Raw genomic sequence first — 25,862 nt, 5'->3', positions numbered from 1 at the left:
TAAATCAGGAACGAGTCTCGTTGTCGGGACTAGTACTTATACTAGATTTTTCTAATCCTGTCATGCAAGATGAATTTCAAATTTTTTTTAAAAAATAATATGACTAAAATTGATATATCTTAACATCCGTCCGGTTGGATCATCGAAATAATCATTTTAAAAATTTATCTTGTAAATCCGGAACGAGTCTTGTTGTCGGGGGTGGTACTTTTGCTAGAATTTTCTAATCCTGACATGCAAGATGAATTTCAAATTTTTTAATAATTTTTTCACTTGACTAAAATTGGTATATCTTAACATCCATACGGTTGGATCATTTAAAAAAATCATTTTTAAAATTAATCTTGTAAATCAGGAACGCGTCTCGTTGTCGGGAGTTGTACTTTTACTAGATTTGTCTAATCCTGACATGCTAGGTGAATTTCAAATTTTTGAATAATTTTTTCACATGACTACAATTTATATATCTTAACATCCGTACGGTTGGATCGTCGAAAAAATAATTATAAAATTAATCATGTAAATCAGGAACGATTCTCGTTTTCGGGAGTGGTACTTTTACTAGATTTTTCTAATCCTGACATGCAACATGAATTTTAAATTTTTTAATAATTTTTTAATATGACTAAAATTTATTTATCTTAACATCCGTACGGTCGGATCATCAAAAAACATTTTAAAAAATAATCTTGTAAATGGGGAACGAGTCTCGTTGTCGGGAGGGGTACTTTTACTAAATTTTTCTAATCCTAATCGGCAAGATGAATTTCAAATTTTTTAATAATTTTTTCATATTGCTAAAATTGCTATATCTTGACATCCGTACGGTTTGATCGTCCAAAAAATCATTTTAAAAATTAATCTTGTAAATGGGGAACTAGTCTCGTTGTCGGGAGGGGTACTTTTACAAGATTTTTCTAATCCTGACATGCAAGATGAATTTGAAATTTTTTAATATTTTTTTCATATGACTAAATTTGATATATCTTAACATCCGTACGGTTGGATCGTCGAAAAAATCATTTTAAAAAATTAATCTTGTAAATGGGGAACAAGACTCGTTGTCGGGAGTGGTACTTTTACTAGATTTTTTTAATCCTCACATGCAAGATGAATTTCAAATTTTTTTAATAAGTTTTTAATATGAATAAAATTGATATATATATATATATATATATAGACATTCGTACAGTTGGATTGTTGAAAAAATGATTTTAAAAATTATTCTTATAAATCAGGAATGAGTCTCGTTGTCGGGAGTGATACTTTTACTAGATTTTTCTAATCCTGACATGCAAGATGAATTTCAAATTTTTTAATAATTTTTTCACATGACTAAAATTGATATATCTTAACATCCGTATGGTTGGATCGTCAAAAAATTTATTTTCAAAATTAATCTTGTAAATCAGGAACGAGTCTCGTTGTTGGGAGTGGTACTTTTACTAGATTTTTTTAATACTGACATGCAAAATGAATTAAAAATATTTTAATAATTTTTTCATATATCTAAAATTGATATATCTTAACATCCGTTTGATTGGATCATCGAAAAAATCATTTAAAACTTTAGCTTGTAAATCAGGAACGAGTCTCGTTGTCCGGACTGGTACTTTTACTAGATTTTTCTAATCGTGTCATGCAAGATGAATTTCAAATTTTTTTAAAAAAATTCATATGAATAAAATTGATATATCTTAACATCCGTCCGGTTAGATCATCGAAAACATCATTTTAAAAATTTATCTTGTAAATCAGGAACGAGTCTCGTTGTCGGAAGTGGTACTTTTACTAGATTTTTCTAATCCTCACATGCAAGATGAATTTCAAGTTTTTTAATAATTTTTTCATATGAATAAAATTGATTTATCTAAACATCCGTACGGTTGGATCGTCGAAAAAATCATTATAAAAATTAATCTTGTAAATCAGGAACTAGTCTCGTTGTCGGGAGTCGTACTTTTACTAGATTTTTTCTAATCCTAACAGGCAACATGAATTTTAAATTTTTTAATTGTTTTTTAATACGACTAAAATTGTTTAAACTTAACATCCGTACGGTCGGATCATCGAAAAAAGATTTTAAAAATTAATCTTGTAAATGGGGAATGAGTCTAGTTGTCGGGAGGGGTACTTTTACTAAATTTTTCTAATCCTAATCGGCAAGATGAATTTCAAATTTTTTAATAATTTTTTCATATGACTAAAATTGATATATCTTAACATCCGTACGGTCGGATCGTCGAAAATACATTTTAATAATTAGTCTTGTAAATAGGGAACACGTCTCATTGTCGGGAGGAGTACTTTTACTAAATTTTTCTAATCCTCATATGCAAGATGAATTTCAATTTTTTTAATAATTTTTTCATATTACTAAAATTAAACTATATTGACATCTGAACGGTTTGATCGTCGAAAAAATCATTTTAAAAATTAATCTTGTAAATGGGGAACTAGTCTCGTTGTCGGGAGGGGTACTTTTACTAGATTTTTCTAAACCAGACATGCAAGATGAATTTCAAATTTTTTAATAATTTTTTCATATGACTAAAATTGATATACCTTAACATCCATACGGTTGGATCATCAAAAAATAATTTTAAAAATTAATCTTGTAAATCAAGAACGAGTCTCGTTGTCGGGAGTGGTACTTTTACTAGATTTTTCTAATCCCGACATGCAAGATGAATTTCAATTTTTTTAATAATTTTTTCACATGATTAAAATTGATATCTTAACATCCGTACGGTTGGATCGTCAAAAAAATCATTTTAAAAATTAATCTTGTAAATAAGGAACGAGTCTCGTTGTTGGGAGTTGTACTTTTACTAGATTTTTTTAATCCTGACATGCAAAATGAATTTCAAATATTTTAATATTTTTTTCAAATGACTAAAATTGATATATCTTAACATCCGTTCGATTGGATCATCGAAAAAATTATTTAAAACTTGAAGTTGTAAATCAGGAACGAGTCTCGTTGTCGGGACTAGTACTTTTACTAGATTTTTCTAATCCTGTCATGCAAGATGAATTTCAAATTTTTTTTAAAAAATAATATGACTAAAATTGATATATCTTAACATCCGTCCGGTTGGATCATCGAAATAATCATTTTAAAAATTTATCTTGTAAATCCGGAACGAGTCTTGTTGTCGGGGGTGGTACTTTTGCTAGAATTTTCTAATCCTGACATGCAAGATGAATTTCAAATTTTTTAATAATTTTTTCACTTGACTAAAATTGGTATATCTTAACATCCATACGGTTGGATCGTTTAAAAAAATCATTTTTAAAATTAATCTTGTAAATCAGGAACGCGTCTCGTTGTCGGGAGTTGTACTTTTACTAGATTTGTCTAATCTTGACATGCTAGGTGAATTTCAAATTTTTGAATAATTTTTTCACATGACTACAATTTATATATCTTAACATCCGTACGGTTGGATCGTCGAAAAAATCATTATAAAATTAATCATGTAAATCAGGAACGATTCTCGTTTTCGGGAGTGGTACTTTTACTAGATTTTTCTAATCCTGACATGCAACATGAATTTTAAATTTTTTAATAATTTTTTAATATGACTAAAATTTATTTATCTTAACATCCGTACGGTCGGATCATCAAAAAACATTTTAAAAATAATCTTGTAAATGGGGAACGAGTCTCGTTGTCGGGAGGGGTACTTTTACTAATTTTTCTAATCCTAATCGGCAAGATGAATTTCAAATTTTTTAATAATTTTTTCATATTGCTAAAATTGCTATATCTTGACATCCGTACGGTTTGATCGTCCAAAAAATCATTTTAAAAATTAATCTTGTAAATGGGGAACTAGTCTCGTTGTCGGGAGGGGTACTTTTACAAGATTTTTCTAATCCTGACATGCAAGATGAATTTGAAATTTTTTAATATTTTTTTCATATGACTAAATTTGATATATCTTAACATCCGTACGGTTGGATCGTCGAAAAAATCATTTTAAAAAATTAATCTTGTAAATGGGGAACAAGACTCGTTGTCGGGAGTGGTACTTTTACTAGATTTTTTTTAATCCTCACATGCAAGATGAATTTCAAATTTTTTTAATAAGTTTTTAATATGAATAAAATTGATATATATATAGACATTCGTACGGTTGGATTGTTGAAAAAATGATTTTAAAAATTATTCTTATAAATCAGGAATGAGTCTCGTTGTCGGGAGTGATACTTTTACTAGATTTTTCTAATCCTGACATGCAAGATGAATTTCAAATTTTTTAATAATTTTTTCACATGACTAAAATTGATATATCTTAACATCCGTATGGTTAGATCGTCAAAAAATTCATTTTCAAAATTAATCTTGTAAATCAGGAACGAGTCTCGTTGTTGGGAGTGGTACTTTTACTAGATTTTTTTAATACTGACATGCAAAATGAATTAAAAATATTTTAATAATTTTTTCATATATCTAAAATTGATATATCTTAACATCCGTTTGATTGGATCATCGAAAAAATCATTTAAAACTTTAGCTTGTAAATCAGGAACGAGTCTCGTTGTCCGGACTGGTACTTTTACTAGATTTTTCTAATCGTGTCATGCAAGATGAATTTCAAATTTTTTTAAAAAAATTCATATGAATAAAATTGATATATCTTAACATCCGTCCGGTTAGATCATCGAAAACATCATTTTAAAAATTTATCTTGTAAATCAGGAACGAGTCTCGTTGTTGGAAGTGGTACTTTTACTAGATTTTTCTAATCCTCACATGCAAGATGAATTTCAAGTTTTTTAATAATTTTTTCATATGAATAAAATTGATATATCTAAACATCCGTACGGTTGGATCGTCGAAAAAATCATTATAAAAATTAATCTTGTAAATCAGGAACGAGTCTCGTTGTCGGGAGTCGTACTTTTACTAGATTTTTCTAATCCTAACAGGCAACATGAATTTTAAATTTTTTAATAGTTTTTTAATATGACTAAAATTGATTAAACTTAACATCCGTACGGTCGGATCATCGAAAAAAGATTTTAAAAATTAATCTTGTAAATGGGGAACGAGTCTAGTTGTCGGGAGGGGTACTTTTACTAAATTTTTCTAATCCTAATCGGCAAGATGAATTTCAAATTTTTTAATAATTTTTTCATATCACTAAAATTGATATATCTTAACATCCGTACGGTCAGATCGTCGAAAATACATTTTAAAAATTAATCTTGTAAATGGAGAACACGTCTCGTTGTCGGGAGGGGTACTTTTACTAAATTTTTCTAATCCTCATATGCAAGATGAATTTAAATTTTTTTAATAATTTTTTCATATTACTAAAATTAAACTATATTGACATCTGAACGGTTTGATCGTCGAAAAAATCATTTTAAAAATTAATCTTGTAAATGGGGAACTAGTCTCGTTGTCGGGAGGGGTACTTTTACTAGATTTTTCTAAACCACACATGCAAGATGAATTTCAAATTTTTTAATAATTTTTTCATATGACTAAAATTGATATACCTTAACATCCATACGGTTGGATCGTCAAAAAATCATTTTAAAAATTAATCTTGTAAATCAAGAACGAGTCTCATTGTCGGGAGTGGTACTTTTACTAGATTTTTCTAATCCCGACATGCAAGATGAATTTCAATTTTTTTAATAATTTTTTCACATGACTAAAATTGATATCTTAACATCCGTACGGTTGGATCGTCAAAAAAATCATTTTAAAAATTAATCTTGTAAATAAGGAACGAGTCTCGTTGTTGGGAGTTGTACTTTTACTAGATTTTTTTAATCCTGACATGCAAAATGAATTTCAAATATTTTAATATTTTTTTTCAAATGACTAAAATTGATATATCTTAACATCCGTTCGATTGGATCATCGAAAAAATCATTTAAAACTTGAAGTTGTAAATCAGGAAAGAGTCTCGTTGTCGGGACTAGTACTTTTTACTAGATTTTTCTAATCCTGTCATGCAAGATGAATTTCAAATTTTTTTTAAAAAATAATATGACTAAAATTGATATATCTTAACATCCGTCCGGTTGGATCATCAAAATAATCATTTTAAAAATTTATCTTGTAAATCCGGAACGAGTCTTGTTGTCGGGGATGGTACTTTTGCTAGAATTTTCTAATCCTGACATGCAAGATGAATTTCAAATTTTTTAATAATTTTTTCACTTGACTAAAATTGGTATATCTTAACATCCGTACGGTTGGATCTTTGAAAAAAATTATTTTTAAAATTAATCTTGTAAATCAGGAACGCGTCTCGTTGTCGGGAGTTGTACTTTTACTAGATTTGTCTAATCTTGACATGCTAGGTGAATTTCAAATTTTTGAATAATTTTTTCATATGACTACAATTTATATATCTTAACATCCGTACGGTTGGATCGTCGAAAAAATCATTATAAAATTAATCATGTAAATCAGGAACGATTCTCGTTTTCGGGAGTGGTACTTTTACTAGATTTTTCTAATCCTGACATGCAACATGAATTTTAAATTTTTTAATAATTTTTTAATATGACTAAAATTTATTTATCTTAACATACGTACGGTCGGATCATCGAAAAACATTTTAAAAATTAATCTTGTAAATGGGGAACGAGTCTCGTTGTCGGGAGGGGTACTTTTACTAAATTTTTCTAATCCAAATCGGCAAGATGAATTTCAAATTTTTTAATAATTTTTTCATATTGCTAAAATTGATATATCTTGACATTCGTACGGTTTGATCGTCGAAAAAATCATTTTAAAAATTAATCTTGTAAATGGGGAACTAGTCTCGTTGTCGGGAGGGGTACTTTTACAAGATTTTTCTAACCTTGACATGCAAGATGAATTTCAAATTTTTTAATATTTTTTTCGTATGACTAAATTTGATATATCTTAACATCCGTCCGGTTGGATCGTCGAAAAAATCATTTTAAAAAATTAATCTTGTAAATGGGGAACAGGACTCGTTGTCGGGAGTGGTACTTTTACTAGATTTTTTCTAATCCTCACATGCAAGATGAATTTCAAATTTTTTTAATAAGTTTTTAATATGAATAAAATTGATATATATATAGACATTCGTACGGCTGGATTGTTGAAAAAATGATTTTAAAAATTATTCTTATAAATCAGGAATGAGTCTCGTTGTTGGGAGTGATACTTTTACTAGATTTTTCTAATCCTGACATGCAAGATGAATTTCAAATTTTTTAATAATTTTTTCACATGACTAAAATTGATATATCTTAACATCCGTATGGTTGGATCGTCAAAAAATTCATTTTAAAAATTAATCTTGTAAATCAGGAACGAGTCTCGTTGTTGGGAGTGGTACTTTTACTAGATTTTTTTAATACTGACATGCAAAATGAATTTAAAATATTTTAATAATTTTTTCATATATCTAAAATTGATATATCTTAACATCCGTTTGATTGGATCGTCGAAAAAATCATTTAAAACTTTAACTTGTAAATAAGGAACGAGTCTCGTTGTCGGGACTGGTACTTTTACTAGATTTTTCTAATCGTGCCATGCAAGATGAATTTCAAATTTTTTTTAAAAAATTCATATGAATAAAATTGATATATCTTAACATCCGTCCGGTTAGATCATCGAAAATATCATTTTAAAAATTTATCTTGTAAATCAGGAACGAGTCTCGTTGTCGGAAGTGGTACTTTTACTAGATTTTTCTAATCCTCACATGCAAGATGAATTTCAAGTTTTTTAATAATTTTTTCATATGAATAAAATTGATATATCTAAACATCCGTACGGTTGGATCGTCGAAAAAATCATTATAAAAATTAATCTTGTAAATCAGGAACGAGTCTCGTTGTCGGGAGTCGTACTTTTACTAGATTTTTCTAATCCTAACAGGCAACATGAATTTTAAATTTTTTAATAGTTTTTTAATATGACTAAAATTTATTAAACTTAACATCCGTACGGTCGGATCATCGAAAAAAGATTTTAAAAATTAATCTTGTAAATGGGGAACGAGTCTAGTTGTCGGGAGGGGTACTTTTACTAAATTTTTCTAATCCTAATCGGCAAGATGAATTTCAAATTTTTTAATAATTTTTTCATATGACTAAAATTGATATATCTTAACATCCGTACGGTCGGATCGTCGAAAATACATTTGTTAGGAATGTATGTGCATTAGTTTGATGATATGTTTAACAAAATACTTAAGTAGAAATTTAGTGTCTGTAGCCTCAACGGATAAGACCACTTTGGCTATCCGTTGATGGTGTAGCTTTACTTAGAAATAAGTCTAGTGTTGTAGCATATTTCAGTCTCTGTATTTAAAATGTAATTCTTGGAAGTTGAGAGAAACTATGAGTCATGTTGACTACTAGATGATATGCAGATAGGAAGGCCAATTGTAAATACTTCATGCCTTGTAATTTTGTATAATTGAAGTGGTATCAACGGATGACTTAAAGACCTTCAACGGATGAGAAGCTAAGCTTCAACGTATGTCTCTAAAGCTTCAACGGATAAAGTCATCAACGGATAACATCCTTCAACGGATGAGTGCATCAACGGATGAAAGCTTCAACGGATAACATCCTTCAACGGATGAGTGCATCAACGGATGAAAGCTTCAACTGATGTTCTGATGATTAGCCGTTGATAAGGGGTAGTTGTACCTACAAACAGAGGCACATGGGTTGATAGAGACAACTGAGATGTGGTAGCCGAATTTCAGGAACAACAGAAAAAGCAGCCGTTCTTCTTTAGTACAAAGATGCAATAGTCAACAAAGTACTGGAGTGAACAGGAAAAGAAGCAAGTGAAGATCGTATTTTATTACTGTATTTTATATTGTTCTTCACTTGTACACTTGGTAATATATAAACCAAGTAGAAGCTAGTAATTAGAAGAGAGATTTTCCAGAGCTGTTTAGAAAAATATTGAGAGAAAATTCATCTAGTTTGTACTAGGATGCAGCTGTGATCAACATTGTTTAATCACAGATTTTCTAAAATACCATCTCTGGTGGAACAACAAATCCACCAGAAAAGTTTTTAAGGTCTGTTGTGTTCTTTACATTTGTGCTTGAATATATATCTGTCTGTATTAGCTTAAAGCAATTCACACACTTGTTCTTCTTGAACACACAACTTTCATAAACTGCTCAAAACTTGAAAAAGTTTTGAGATTTACATTCAACCCCCCCTTCTGTAAATCTCATTGTTAGTCCACTAGGAATAACAATTGGTATCAGAGCAGGCTCTTGACATACAAAGAGTTTAAAGATCTTGGAATCTAACAAAGATGAGTAAGAAGGATATTGGAGTAAAAATCCCAGTTCTTGACAAAGACAGTTATCACCATTGGAAGGTAAAAATGCACCTTCATCTACTCTCCCAAGATGAAGGTTATGTAAACTGCATTGAGAATGGTCCTCACATTCCCCACAAAGTAGCAACAGTTGCTACAGCCACAGTTGCTGTTGGTCAATCCATTCCAAAACCTAGAGCAGAATGGACAATGGAAGACACAAAAGAAGTCCACAAGGATAAGAAGGCTATGAACATTTTGTTTAATGGTCTTAACATGGATATGTTTGATAATGTGATAAATTGCACAACTGCCAAAGAGGTTTGGGACACAGTTCAACTACTGTGTGAAGGTACAGAACAAGTGAAAGAAAACAAAATACAGCTTCTCATTCAACAGTATGAATACTTTCATTTTGAAGAAAATGAATCTTTAAATGAAACATTCAATAGGTTCCAAAAGCTGTTGAATGGACTGAAGCTGTATGGAAGAGTGTACCAGGTGAAGGATTCAAATCTTAAATTTTTAAGATCCTTGCCAAAGGAATGGAAACCCATGACTGTCTCCTTAAGAAACTCTCAAGATTATAAGGACTTCACTCTTGAAAGATTGTATGGAATCTTGAAGACTTATGAACTAGAGCTGGAACAAGATGAGGTATTGGAGAAGGGGAGAAAGAAAGGAAGTTCAGTTGCATTGGTAGCTGAAGATGAGAGGAAATGCAGACAAGAAACTGCGAGATCTACATCAAACTCCAAAGATGGTATAAGAAATCAGGAATCAAGCAAGGGGAAAGAGCAAGTTGCTGAAAATGAAGACAACTCCAGCCAAGATGACTCAGATGGTATTGATGAGCATCTTGCATTTCTGTCCAGAAGATTTGCAAAGATGAAATTCAAGAAAAACACTAGAGCCACTAAACCTCACAAAAACACTGTGGACAAATCCAAGTTCAAGTGTTTCAATTGTGGTATAAGTGGACACTTTGCAGGTCAGTGCAGAAAGCCAACTTCTGAAAAGAAGAAATTTGAACAAGTAGATTACAAAAAGAAATATTTTGATCTACTCAAGCAAAAGGAGAGGGCCTTCATTACTCAAGAAAGGGACTGGGCAGCTAATGAAGATGAAGAGGATGAAGATGTGGAGTATGTCAACCTTGCTCTCATGGCTGATTCTGAAGAAAATGAAGTTAGTTCATCAAGCAATCAGGTAATCACTACTGACTTAACACAGCTTACTAAAGAAGAGTGCAATGATGCTTTTAATGACATGTCTACTGAATTGTATCATTTGCGTGTGTCTCTTAAATCTCTTGCTAAAGAAAATAGTAGGATTAGAGAGAACAATCTGTTTTTAAGTAATAGAAATGCTTTGTTAGAAGATAAGATGATTGACCTAGAGAAAACAAAGTTGCATTGTATATCTGTTGAAAATGAACTAGCTGAATCTGTTAAGAAAGTAGAAATACTTTCCAATCAATTAGAGAAAGAGCAAGAGGTGATTAAAGCCTGGAAGACATCTAGGGATGTAAGTGCTCAAATTGCTAAGGTCCAAGGAATTGAATCATTCTGTGAAACTGCCTGGGATAAAAATAAAAAGAAACTGGAATTAATTGATGGGCTGTCAACGGATGTGGAATCAACGGATGATGAAAGTTATCCGTTGAAGGAAGAAAAGGAGCATCCGTTGAAGGTTCCTCAATCAAAACAGGCAGATGTTTCTAAAAGAGAGAATCTAAAGAAACTCAACAAAAAGTTTGGTTCAACTTCAAAGAACTTTGTCAAAGAAGAAGCAAGCACATCCAAAGATGTCAGTAAGGTGAATGTAGGGCACATGACCTTAGAACAGTTAAATAATAGGCTCAAGATGGTTGAGGATAAAAAGGAATCTAAAAGAAAATCCAACAGAAATGGGAAGGTAGGAGTTAATAAACACAACAATTACACACCTGATAGGTATGCTCCTAGAAAAAGTTGTGTGCATTGTAGTAGTGTTAATCATCTATCTGCTAATTGTAAATCCATTAAGAAGACTCCCATAACTGTACCCTCTTCTATGCCTAATATGTCTGCATCACCTCTGCATGCTATGCCTGTTATGTCTCAACAAAATCCTTATGCACATTTTGTAAACATGCCATATTTTAACAATCCTTATCTTGCTGCATTTAGTATGCCTCAAATGCCATACAATATGCCCATGTGGAATAACATGTTTGCACAATCAATGCCTAATAATTTTACAAATGTGCTAAATGATTCTGTGACTAACCCTACACCTCAACCAACTACATCTAAGACCAAGGTTGACTCAAACTTACCTAAGTCTAAAGATGCAGGAGGAATGAAGTCTAGGAGAAAGGCTAACAAGGATGGACCCAAGGAAACTTGGGTACCAAAATCAAATTGATTGATTTTATGGTGTGCAGGGAAATGGAAGAAATCTATGGTACCTGGACAGTGGTTGTTCAAGACACATGACAGGAGATTTCTCCCTGCTCACAGAGTTCAAGGAGAGAGCTGGCCCTAGCATAACCTTTGGAGATGACAGCAAATGGTTTACTATGGGATATGGCTTGATTTCAACAAGGAATGTCATCATTAATGAAGTTGCATTAGTTGATGGTCTCAAGCACAATTTACTGAGCATCAGTCAACTATGTGATAGAGGGAATACAGTTTCCTTCAATTCTGAAGCCTGTGTTGTCACTAGTAAGAAAGACAACAAAGTGGTTCTAACTGGAGTTAGAAAAGGAAATGTGTACATAGCTGACTTCAACTCTACAGATGCAGAATCCATTACTTGTCTCTTCAGCAAAGCAAGCACAGTTGAAAGTTGGCTATGGCACAGGAAGCTATCTCACTTGAATTTCAAGACAATGAATGATCTAGTCAAAAAGGACTTAGTTAGAGGAATCCCTCTAGTTGAATTCTCAAGGGATGGTTTGTGTGATGCTTGTCAGAAAGGCAAACAAAGGAAAGCATCATTCAAAAAGAAGCTTGAAACAACAATTGATGAACCATTACAGCTGCTACATATGGATTTGTTTGGACCAGTCAATGTATTGTCTATTGCAAGAAAAAGATATTGCTTAGTGATTGTAGATGATTTCTCAAAGTTCTCATGGGTCTATTTTCTTGGATCAAAGGATGAAGCAAGTGAAATCATTATCAATCACATCAGGCAAGTCAACAATCATCCTGACTTGAAGGTTAGAAATATCAGGAGTGACAATGGAACTGAGTTCAAGAATTTGACATTAAGGCTGTTCTGTGAAGAAAATGGAATCATGCATGAGTTCTCAGCTCCAAGAACACCTCAGCAAAATGGGGTTGTTGAAAGAAAGAACAGATCTTTAATTGAAGCTGCCAGAACAATGCTTGAAGAATCAAAGTTACCAACATATTTCTGGGCTGAAGCTGTTAATTGTGCCTGCTTCACTCAGAATATTTCTTTGATCAATCAAGCTAAAGGCATGACTCCTTATCAGTTGTTCAAGAGAAGAAAACCAACTCTAAACTTTCTTCATGTCTTTGGATGTAAATGCTTTATACTGAGGAATCAATCTGACCATAAAGGGAAGTTTGATGCAAAGGCTGATGAAGGGATATTTGTTGGTTACTCAGCTGGAAAATCTTATAGGGTCTACAATCTAAGAACCAACATTGTTATGGAATCTGTGCATGTTGTGTTTGATGATAAAAAGATTGATGGACTAACAGATGAGGGACATAATGAGAGACTCAAATTTGACAACATTGAGATATATTGTGATGATAGTGAAGAGGAGACTGATGGAGATGACACTTCAAAAGGGATTCAAAACATGCCTTGGATAATGCACAAAATACTGCATCCGTTGATAGAGGCAATGCAGTATCCGTTGAAAGACATAGTGCATCATCCGTTGAAGTACAAAATGAAGCATCCGTTGATCATAGTTCATCAACGGATAATCGATTTACATCATCAGTTGATAGAACTCCAAGTTCCCTGCAAAGGACCAACAACTCAGGGGGAGTTTCAACTAGTCAACACTCTGTCTCACATCATGACAATACTGAGGCCACCTCATCTAGAGCACATCTTCCACCACAAAGGAAATGGACCAAGAATCATCCCTTTGAACTGATCATTGGTGATGCATCATCTAAAGTGCAAACAAGAAAAGCCACTCAAGATGAATGTCTGTATAGTAGTTTTCTGTCTCAGGAGGAACCTAAGAAAGTGGAAGAAGCTCTATTGGATCCAGATTGGATATTAGCTATGCAGGAAGAGCTGAACCAATTTGAGAGAAACCAAGTATGGAAGCTGGTACCCAAACCAAAGAACAAGAGTCCTATTGACACAAAGTGGGTATTCAGAAACAAGATGGATGAAAATGGCATTATCATAAGGAATAAAGCCAGACTGGTTGCTAAAGGCTATTCTCAGCAAGAGGGAATAGATTTTGATGAAACATATGCTCCTGTTGCAAGACTTGAAGCCATCAGAATATTTCTAGCCCATGCAGCCCATGCCAATTTCAAAGTCTATCAAATGGATGTCAAGAGTGCATTTCTAAATGGGAAATTAGAGGAAGAAGTCTATGTAAGTCAACCTCCAGGATTTGAAGATCCAAATTTTCCAGACTATGTGTATTATCTGTTGAAAGCACTCTATGGACTGAAGCAAGCACCTAGAGCCTGGTATGAAACCTTATCAAAATTTCTTTTGGAGAATCACTTCACTAGAGGTACTGTTGATAAAACTCTCTTCTTTAGGGATGTTAATGGCTCTAGTATACTTGTTCAAATTTATGTAGATGACATAATATTTGGCTCTATAGATGATAAACTTTGCAAAAAGTTTGCTAAGCTAATGCAAAGTAATATGAAATGAGCCTAATGGGAGAACTAACCTATTTTCTTGGTTTACAAGTTAAACAAGTTAGTGATGGAATTTTCATTAGTCAAACTAAATATATCTATGATCTTTTAAAGAAGTTTGACTTAATGGAATGTTCATCTGCAAAAACTCCCATGGCCACTGCCACCAAACTTGAATTAAATAAGACTGAAAGGTCTGTGGATATTACAAGTTTTAGAGGCATGGTTGGTTCACTTTTATATTTAACTGCTAGTAGACCAGATATAATGTTTGCTACATGTCTTTGTGCTAGATTCCAAGCTGATCCTAGGGAGTCTCACTTAATTGCTATCAAAAGGATTTTCAGATATCTCATGGGTACACCAAATTTAGGTATTTGGTATCCTAGAGAATCTGGCTTTGATCTAATTGGTTATTCAGATGCAGACTATGCAGGTTGCAAAATAGATAGGAAAAGTACAACAGGCTCCTGCCAATTCCTGGGAAACAAGCTTGTATCATGGTTTAGCAAAAAGCAAAATTCAGTCTCTACTTCTACAGCTGAGGCTGAATACATTGCTGCTGGAAGTTGCTGTTCTCAAGTGTTATGGATGAGGAACCAACTCCTTGACTATGGACTTCATGTTGATAGAATTCCTATCTTTTGTGACAACACAAGTGCCATAGCCATAACAGAGAATCCTGTGCAGCACTCAAGGACCAAGCACATTGATATCAAGTACCACTTCATTAGGGAGCATGTCATGAATGGTACAGTGGAACTACATTTTGTTCCAAGTGAACAATAAATTGCTGACATATTTACCAAGCCACTTGATGAATCAACATTCACAAGATTGGTAAGTGAGCTAGGTATGCTTAATTACTCTTAAAATTCATGTCTTTATTGCAATTTGAATTGAAGCCTGAAATATATTAGTTGCTAAGAACAAATTTGACTTTTAACATAGTTTATTCCATCAACGGATGTTCCCTATCCGTTGAAAGTCAAAATTGCTCTATCAACGGATAGTCATTATCCGTTGAAAGACAAATACATTTCTGGAATTTTTATCCGTCAACGGATAAAACTGAAGTACCTTTCAACGGATGACAATTTGCCTTATCCGTTGAAATGTCACATCAATCGATTCAGGTGTTTAACAGCCGTTGATTCTATTCTCTTAACCGTTGATACTCATACATACATCTGTATGTATTGGTTTTAAAGGTAGTTTTTAGAATACTTACAGTTTATTCTTAAACGGCTGAAATTCACTAACGCATATTTATTGATAAATCTTTATTTTATATTTTTGTTTATTAATTTGAGAAAGCATATAAGTCCTTCTGATTGTTCATTTTTACTTTACGCTTTCTTGAAATTTCAAGCATTTACCATTTTCTCTCTGCAAAAACTTCAAGTTATTCTCTGCAATTCCTACTCACAACAATGGCACCAGTCGTGAAGATTATGTCTCAATCTGGGTTCATCTATGAAAAGAACAATTTCATAGCTTTGGTAGAAAAGAATGAAGCCCACTCAGACTATCACAAAATGATGGACTTCATCAAAAACTGTAAACTTAGCTATGCAATGCTGGAAGCCCCAACAATTTTCTGTGAAGTAGTTGAGGAGATTTGGACAACTGCTGAGTTCAACTCCATGGATATGACTATCTCCTTCACTCTCAAAGGTAAAACTCACTGTATTAACTGTGATGATTTACAAGCATGTTTTAAATTGCCTGAGAACAATGCCATGACACCACACACTGATAGTGATGTATCCAGCATGTTAGATTCCATAGGTTATTCTCTTAACTCTGCTAATTTAGGGAGTATTAGAAGAAAAGGCCTTAGGAAAGAATGGAGTTTCCTTGGGGATGCCTTTATAAAGGTTTTCTCTGGGAAAATTAGTAATTTTGATGCCATAACTTCATCTCTGGTTAATATGCTCTATATGCTTGTTTCTGATAGGTATTTTAACTTTAGCAACTATGTGATGCTAGAATTAGGTACTAGATTGGGTAACAAAGCTAATAGACCTAATAACATCTATTATGCTAGATTCTTTATGTTATTGGCTAACCATGTTGCTGAAGGTTTAGTCATAATCAATGAGAATAATAAACTCAAGTGCTGGGCACAAGAGAAAAGAGTTCTTGCAGACTTGAAGAGAATGGATCTTAACAGCAGTGTGCCATTGGTATATTTACCAATCATGAATGCACCTCAGGTAGGTGAGGTAATTGCTTCTACAACTCCTACTTCTTCCAACCTCTCTATTTCTTTATCTTCTAGTGTGGCCATGAAATCTGTGATGCCCCAACAGATTTCTACCAAGGTCACCAAAACTAAACTTTCAAAATCCAAGACAAAGAAATCCACCTCTGTTGTTTCTCAAAAGACAACAGTTGTAACACCAACTATTAACCCTGAGGTGAGTGAACAGGGTGTGAGTGGTGAGGGGAGGGGTGAACATCAAAGAAACCCCCAGGATAAGGAAGGAAAGTTGAGTGCTTCCCAAGCTAGCCAAGCCACAGTTTCTCAAAAAGCTGTGGTGGTTGAAAAGGTATCTAGCACATCCCTAGTAGCATCCTCCCAAAAGGATGTTACTATTGAAAATAGTTCCAAACCAGGAACACAGAACAAAAGAGGGAGGGACACTAAAGCCAAACACTCACCAACAAAAGCCTTTATTAGAAGAAAGAAGGCTAGAACCCAATCTTCTACACAGGGTGCACACACTGCACAGATACATCCATCTGTATCTATGCCTTCTCAAACTCAGTTTGATGTGACTCCAATAAATGTGGAGTCACAGCCCCATTCTCTCATAATAATCACACATCAATCACCAAACACTTCATCACCATCTCTGGATGTGGATATGTTATTCCCATCAATTCCTGATTCTCCCTCTTTACAACTAAGGGAGAAGCCCCACTCAAATACAGGTGATCATCATCTCTTAGATGATTTGTTGGATCACCCGCAAATTCTTTCAGATATAATTGAAGGATCTGTGTCACCACATCTCAAATCAATCTACACAGATTCAACAGTTATATCACTTTCAATTTCAACTTCTTTTCCTTCTTCAACGGATATCACTCATCCGTTGACAAGTGGTTGTTCTTCAACGGATAAGCTTAACAGCAGTTATCCGTTGATAACATCAGTTTCACCTTCAACGGATATTCCACATCCGTTGACAGTCTCTACACAAATAACTGAATTAATCCCAAGTGTAGAAGACATGAATACTGTGCAATCACTCTTAGGATTGAGGGAAGGGAGTGACAATTTGAGTGAGAGGCTGGGTTGCTCCCAGGCAAAAGGAGAGATTGAGAGCTCAAAAATGCATGCTATTTCTTCCAGCATGGCAAAAGTAAGTGAGTGGAGTACCACCTTAGTAGGTGAAGGTGAGGGAGTGAGTTGTGTGAGCCAGGGGGAGCCCCTGATGCAAGAACATAGAGAAAAAGAGAGAAAAAGCAGGTACAGTAGATACAAGGGTGGAACCAGCCATTGCTAATGAGTCAATGATTGTGGATGATGCTGAAAAGGAAAGACAATTTCAGCAACATTACAAAGCTGTAATTGATAACACTTCCTTGGATGCTGACACTTTTACTCATCCTGTGACAGCCTATCAACTGTTGGCTGCTCAGGGCAATGAGGAGGCAGAAAGGTCACTACATCTAGTGCACACAACAGAATCTCTTCAAAGGGATAAAGCTGCCATTAACAAAATGCCTTCTACAGCTGGTGAGCCATCTGAGGAATTTGGAGCAAATTCTGATGATGATGACTCTATTTCTTTTGATGGAAGCATGAACTTAGGGGGAGATGAAGGCCCTAGTTCAATTCCAAATCTACCTGAATGGGCCTTGACTAAGGAGTATAGATCAGGGGAATTCAATGTCTCTTTAGTCAAACAAATCAACACTATTCAACAGGCCATTCAGAATACTTCACATGCAAGTATCAAGGCTATCCTTCAAGCTCACCTGGACTCACTACATCTCATGAAGCTGCAGCAAGTGAAGCAGAATCTGAGTATGGATGATCTCAGGAAGGATATTGCTGACTTGAAAACCTATACTTCAGAAAAATTGGATTCAGTCATGCCCTATGGTACATTGCAGGACTTGGTTTTGAGATTGAAGAAAGAATCTGTTACTGAAAAACGGTTGGCCAAGTTAGAAGACAGAGTTCAAGTTATTGAAGATTCTGTGGCCACCATTCTTCACAATCAACAATCTCAAACCAGTCTCCTAATGCAGCTGGCAAAAGCACAAGGCTTGACCCCTCTCCTTGATGATAACAAAAAGGGGGAGAGTAAAAGGGAAGGGGAAGGAGAGCCATCTACAAAAGTCAACATATCTAAAGTGCTAGTTCCTGCCATCACTACTTCTCCAATCATTCAAATCAAGGGCAAGCCTGATGGAATTGATTTGATTCAGCTAGCAGCAGCTGAAATTCAAGTGAAAGAGCAAAGGAGGAGAATTGATGAAAGGTTGCAACTGTTGTTTGGTTCTACACAAGACAAATCAACATCTGTGAGATACAGCACAAAAATTGAACCAATCAACATGGAGCTCATGCCAGTAGGGAGTCATAAGGATGGAGAAGCTTCTTCCAAAGAACTACAAGCTATAATTCTCAAGCCCAATGAAAGATCCAATAAGGACTCAACAAAGAATCCTTTAAAAGAAGCGGACTTTCCTCCTCCAAAAGCTGATGAGAACAAGATTTTAGGCAGGAGTATTGCTTATCTCAAAAAGACCATGGATGAGGCTGTAAGGAGAAATAGAGCTATTATCATTAGAGAGGGAAAGAGCATATGTGTGATGCAAGGACATCCCAAATTCTCAATAGCCAAAAAGGAAGAAGACAAGCAATTAAAGGCTGGCAAAAGAGCACAAGCAAAGCTTGAACAACAGCTAAAGTCAAGTCTAGTTGAAAAAGAAAAAGGGATTGAAGTCAGGGGTGAAGACAAGACTACAAACCTAGATGAGGTTTTAGGGAGTATATTTGGTGAGAGTGTGGAAGAAAGAGAGGAATGGCAGAAGGGAAACAGAAGAAAGGCCAAGGCACATAGAAGGAGTGGAGATAACACTGAAGTAACCAAATCTATATCTAAACCACTACCTTCCATACCTGAACCCCTTGTTGCTGATCCCACAATAAACATCCATGGTGAACCAATCATTCCAAAAGAGGAACCTATTGATTGGGACACTATCAAATTGCCTACCTTTCTAACCACTCTTCCACTACCAAAGAAACAGAAAAGAAAACCAAAATCTACACCTCCCATAAACTCTAAGAAATTCACTCAAAAACAAAAACCTAAGCCTAAGTCACCCATTTCTAAAGATGATTATGTTCACATCAGTGACATAAAAGAAATTTCAGACATTGAACTCTATCTGGATGAGCTGGAGGATGTAAGGGGAATAGCTGCCTACAGACAGCTACCAGAGAGATTAGTGTTCAGATATAAAGGAGCTGGGGAAAGAACATGGCCTCTCCACAGGATTCTGGATGAAGGCTACTCTACCTTGATTAGAGTCTATTCAGCTATACAAAAGGATTCTGGCTTTACCAGAACTGCCAAGACTGAAATTCTCAACAAGATAGCCAATATAAGGAAAACTTGGAGGGAGCCCAATGCTTTACCCAGGACTTTACTCATTCAAGAAAGGGAAATGAAAATTCACAAATCACCTCATTGGTTGATGGAATTTAGAGATGATAAAGGAGTCAGAAGATTTTTCAGACTTGAAGACCAACTCAAGATTGCCAGCAATGAAACTCTCAAAGAAATGCAATCTAAGTTGGATGTCAGTGTTGAAGATGAAGCTGAATTCTTCAGACAACTCCAACTCCAAATTGAGGAAAATGACAAAAGGCTAGGAAAGAAAACCAGGGAACAAAGAAGAAAAAGATGATTTGCTCAGACTAAAGGAGTGTCCTTGGAAACACTGTAAATCTTCAATTATCTCCTAGTACATACACTTTTGCAGCATTTTTAAATTTCTACTTAGTTTCAATTCATATATCTGTTAAGTGTTTTGTTATCATCAAGTTAACCCTGAATTTATGCCTACAATTCTTATAGACATAAATAGGGGGAGATTGTTAGGAATGTATGTGCATTAGTTTGATGATATGTTTAACAAAATACTTAAGTAGAAATTTAGTGTCTGTAGCCTCAACGGATAAGACCACTTTGGCTATCCGTTGATGGTGTAGCTTTACTTAGAAATAAGTCTAGTGTTGTAGCATATTTCAGTCTCTGTATTTAAAATGTAATTCTTGGAAGTTGAGAGAAACTATGAGTCATGTTGACTACTAGATGATATGCAGATAGGAAGGCCAATTGTAAATACTTCATGCCTTGTAATTTTGTATAAGTGAAGTGGTATCAACGGATGACTTAAAGACCTTCAACGGATGAGAAGCTAAGCTTCAACGGATGTCTCTAAAGCTTCAACGGATAAAGTCATCAACGGATAACATCCTTCAACGGATGAGTGCATCAACGGATGAAAGCTTCAACGGATAACATCCTTCAACGGATGAGTGCATCAACGGATGAAAGCTTCAACTGATGTTCTGATGATTAGCCGTTGATAAGGGGTAGTTGTACCTACAAACAGAGGCACATGGGTTGATAGAGACAACTGAGATGTGGTAGCCGAATTTCAGGAACAACAGAAAAAGCAGCCGTTCTTCTTTAGTACAAAGATGCAATAGTCAACAAAGTACTGGAGTGAACAGGAAAAGAAGCAAGTGAAGATCGTATTTTATTACTGTATTTTATATTGTTCTTCACTTGTACACTTGGTAATATATAAACCAAGTAGAAGCTAGTAATTAGAAGAGAGATTTTCCAGAGCTGTTTAGAAAAATATTGAGAGAAAATTCATCTAGTTTGTACTAGGATGCAGCTGTGATCAACATTGTTTAATCACAGATTTTCTAAAATACCATCTCTGGTGGAACAACAAATCCACCAGAAAAGTTTTTAAGGTCTGTTGTGTTCTTTACATTTGTGCTTGAATATATATCTGTCTGTATTAGCTTAAAGCAATTCACACACTTGTTCTTCTTGAACACACAACTTTCATAAACTGCTCAAAACTTGAAAAAGTTTTGAGATTTACATTCAACCCCCCCTTCTGTAAATCTCATTGTTAGTCCACTAGGAATAACAACATTTTAAAAATTAATCTTATAAATGGGGAACACGTCTCGTTGTCGGGAGGGGTACTTTTACTAAATTTTTCTAATCCTCATATGCAAGATGAATTTCAATTTTTTTAATAATTTTTTCATATTACTAAAATTAAACTATATTGACATCTGAACGGTTTGATCGTCGAAAAAATCATTTTAAAAATTAATCTTGTAAATGGGGAACTAGTCTCGTTGTCGGGAGGGGTACTTTTACTAGATTTTTCTAAACCAGACATGCAAGATGAATTTCAAATTTTTTAATAATTTTTTCATATGACTGAAATTGATATACCTTAACATCCATACGGTTGGATCGTCAAAAAATCATTTTAAAAATTAATCTTGTAAATCAAGAACGAGTCTCGTTGTCGGGAGAGGTACTTTTACTAGATTTTTCTAATCCCGACATGCAAGATGAATTTCAATTTTTTTAATAATTTTTTCACATGACTAAAATTGATATCTTAACATTCGTACGGTTGGATCGTCAAAAAAATTATTTTAAAAATTAATCTTGTAAATAAGGAACGAGTCTCGTTGTTGGGAGTTGTACTTTTACTAGATTTTTTTAATCCTGACAAGCAAAATGAATTTCAAATATTTTAATATTTTTTTCAAATGACTAAAATTGATATATCTTAACATCCGTTCGATTGGATCGTCGAAAAAATCATTTAAAACTTGAAGTTGTAAATCAGGAACGAGTCTCGTTGTCGGGACTAGTACTTTTACTAGATTTTTCTAATCCTGTCATGTAAGATGAATTTCAAATTTTTTTTAAAAAATAATATGACTAAAATTGATATATCTTAACATCCGTCCGGTTGGATCATCGAAATAATTATTTTAAAAATTTATCTTGTAAATCCGGAACGAGTCTTGTTATCGGGGGTGGTACTTTCGCTAGAATTTTCTAATCCTGACATGCAAGATGAATTTCAAATTTTTTAATAATTTTTTCACTTGACTAAAATTGGTATATCTTAACATCCGTACGCTTGGATCGTTGAAAAAAATCATTTTTAAAATTAATCTTGTAAATCAGGAACGCGTCTCGTTGTCGGGAGTTGTACTTTTACTAGATTTGTCTAATCCTGACATGCTAGGTGAATTTCAAATTTTTGAATAATTTTTTCATATGACTACAATTTATATATCTTAACATCCGTATGGTTGGATCGTCGAAAAAATCATTATAAAATTAATCATGTAAATCAGGAACGATTCTCATTTTCGGGAGTGGTACTTTTGTTAGATTTTTCTAATCCTGACATGCAACATGAATTTTAAATTTTTTAATAATTTTTTAATATGACTAAAATTTATTTATCTTAACATCCGTACGGTCGGATCATCGAAAAACATTTTAAAAAATAATCTTGTAAATGGGGAACGAGTCTCGTTGTCGGGAGGGGTACTTTTACTAAATTTTTCTAATCCTAATCGGCAAGATGAATTTCAATTTTTTTAATAATTTTTTCATATTTCTAAAATTGCTATATCTTGACATCCGTACGGTTTGATCGTCGAAAAAATCATTTTAAAAATTAATCTTGTAAATGGGGAACTAGTCTCGTTGTCGGGAGGGGTACTTTTACAAGATTTTTCTAATCCTGACATGCAAGATGAATTTCAAATTTTTTAATATTTTTTTGTATGACTAAATTTGATATATCTTAACATCCGTATGGTTGGATCGTCGAAAAAATCATTTTAAAAAATTAATCTTGTAAATGGGGAACAAGACTCGTTGTCGGGAGTGGTACTTTTACTAGATTTTTTCTAGTCCTCACATGCAAGATGAATTTCAAATTTTTTTAATAAGTTTTTAATATGAGTAAAATTGATATATATATATAGACATTCGTACGGTTGGATTGTTGAAAAAATGATTTTAAAAATTATTCTTATAAATCAGGAATGAGTCTCGTTGTCGGGAGTGATACTTTTACTAGATTTTTCTAATCCTGACATGCAGGATGAATTTCAAATTTTTTAATAATTTTTTCACATGACTAAAATTGATACTCCCTCTGTCCCTCTCATTTGTTTACACTTTCCTTTTTGGGATGTCTCATCCAATTGTTTACATTTCAAAATTTTCCAAAAATAGTAAAGTTTTTATAATTTTTAAATTAACTACATCCACTACTTTCCTCCACTATAACCACTTTATACATATAATATTAATCGGTCCCACTACTTTACTCATTTTTTCAACTTTTCTCCACTACTTTATCATTTTTCTTAAACTCCGCGCCCCACCCAAATGTAAACATTTGGGAGAGACGGAGGGAGTATATCTTAACATCCGTATGGTTGGATCGTCAAAAAATTCATTTTAAAAATTAATCTTGTAAATCAGGAACGAGTCTCGTTGTTGGGAGTGGTACTTTTTCTAGATTTTTTTAATACTGACATGCAAAATGAATTTAAAATATTTTAATAATTTTTTCATATATCTAAAATTGATATATCTTAACATTCGTTTGATTGGATCATCGAAAAAATCATTTAAAACTTTAACTTGTAAATCAGGAACGAGTCTCGTTGTCGGGACTGGTACTTTTACTAGATTTTTCTAATCGTGTCATGCAAGATGAATTTCAAATTTTTTTAAAAAAATTCATATGAATAAAATTGATATATCTTAACATTCGTCCGGTTAGATCATCGAAAATATCATTTTAAAATTTATCTTGTAAATCAGGAACGAGTCTCGTTGTCGGAAGTGGTACTTTTACTAGATTTTTCTAATCCTCACATGCAAGATGAATTTCAAGTTTTTTAATAATTTTTTTATATGAATAAAATTGATATATCTAAACATCCGTACGGTTGGATCGTCGAAAAAATCATTATAAAAATTAATCTTGTAAATCAGGAACGAGTCTTGTTGTCGGGAGTCGTACTTTTACTAGATTTTTCTAATCCTAAAAGGCAACATGAATTTTAAATTTTTTAATAGTTTTTTAATATGACTAAAATTGATTAAACTTAACATCCATACGGTCGGATCATCGAAAAAAGATTTTAAAAATTAATCTTGTAAATGGGGAACGAGTCTAGTTGTCGGGAGGGGTACTTTTACTAAATTTTTCTAATCCTAATCGGCAAGATGAATTTCAAATTTTTTAATAATTTTTTCATATGACTAAAATTGATATATCTTAACATCCGTACGGTCGGATCGTCGAAAATACATTTTAAAAATTAATCTTGTAAATGGGGAACACGTCTCTTTGTCAGATGGGGTACTTTTACTAAAATTTTATAATCCTGACATGGAAGATGAATTTCAATTTTTTTAATAATTTTTTCATATTACTAAAATTAAAATATCTTGACATCTGAACGGTTTGATCGTCGAAAAAATCATTTTAAAAATTAATCTTGTAAATGGGGAACTAGTCTCGTTGTCGGGAGGGTACTTTTACTAGATTTTTCTAAACCTGACATGCAAGATGAATTTCAAATTTTTTAATAATTTTTTCATATGACTAAAATTGATATATCTTAACATCCATACGGTTGGATCGTCAAAAAATCATTTTAAAAATTAATCTTGTAAATCAAGAACGAGTCTCGTTGTCGGGAGTGGTACTTTTACTAGATTTTTCTAATCCCGACATGCAAGATGAATTTCAATTTTTTTAATAATTTTTTCACATGACTAAAATTGATATCTTAAAATCCGTACGGTTGGATCGTCAAAAAAATCATTTTAAAAATTAATCTTGTAAATAAGGAACGAGTCTCGCTGTTGGGAGTTGTACTTTTACTAGATTTTTTTAATCCTGACATGCAAAATGAATTTCAAATATTTTAATATTTTTTTCAAATGACTAAAATTGATATATCTTAACATCCGTTCGATTGGATCGTCGAAAAAATCATTTAAAACTTGAACTTGTAAATCAGGAACGAGTCTCGTTGTCGGGAATAGTACTTTTACTTGATTTTTCTAATCCTGTCATGCAAGATGAATTTCAAATTTAAAAAAAAAATAATATGACTAAAATTGATATATCTTAATATCCGTTCGGTTGGATCATCGAAAAAATCATTTTAAAAATTTATCTTGTAAATCCGGAACGAGTCTCGTTGTCGGGGGTGGTACTTTTGCTAGATTTTTCTAATCCTGACATGCAAGATGAATTTCAATTTTTTTAATAATTTTTTCACTTGACTAAAATTGGTATATCTTAACATCCGTACGCTTGGATGATTGAAAAAAATCATTTTTAAAATTAATCTTGTAAATGAGGAACGCGTCTCGTTGTCGAGAGTTGTACTTTTACTAGATTTGTCTAATCCTGACATACAAGGTAAATTTCAAATTTTTGAATAATTTTTTCATATGACTACAATTTATATATCTTAACATCCGTACGGTTGGATCGTCGAAAAAATCATTATAAAAATTAATCACGTAAATCAGGAACGAGTCTCGTTTTCG

This window comes from Apium graveolens, chromosome 9 (genome assembly GCF_009905375.1).
Source record: "Apium graveolens cultivar Ventura chromosome 9, ASM990537v1, whole genome shotgun sequence".
Classification (NCBI taxonomy): domain Eukaryota; kingdom Viridiplantae; phylum Streptophyta; class Magnoliopsida; order Apiales; family Apiaceae; genus Apium; species Apium graveolens.
This window is presented reverse-complemented; position numbering follows the sequence as displayed.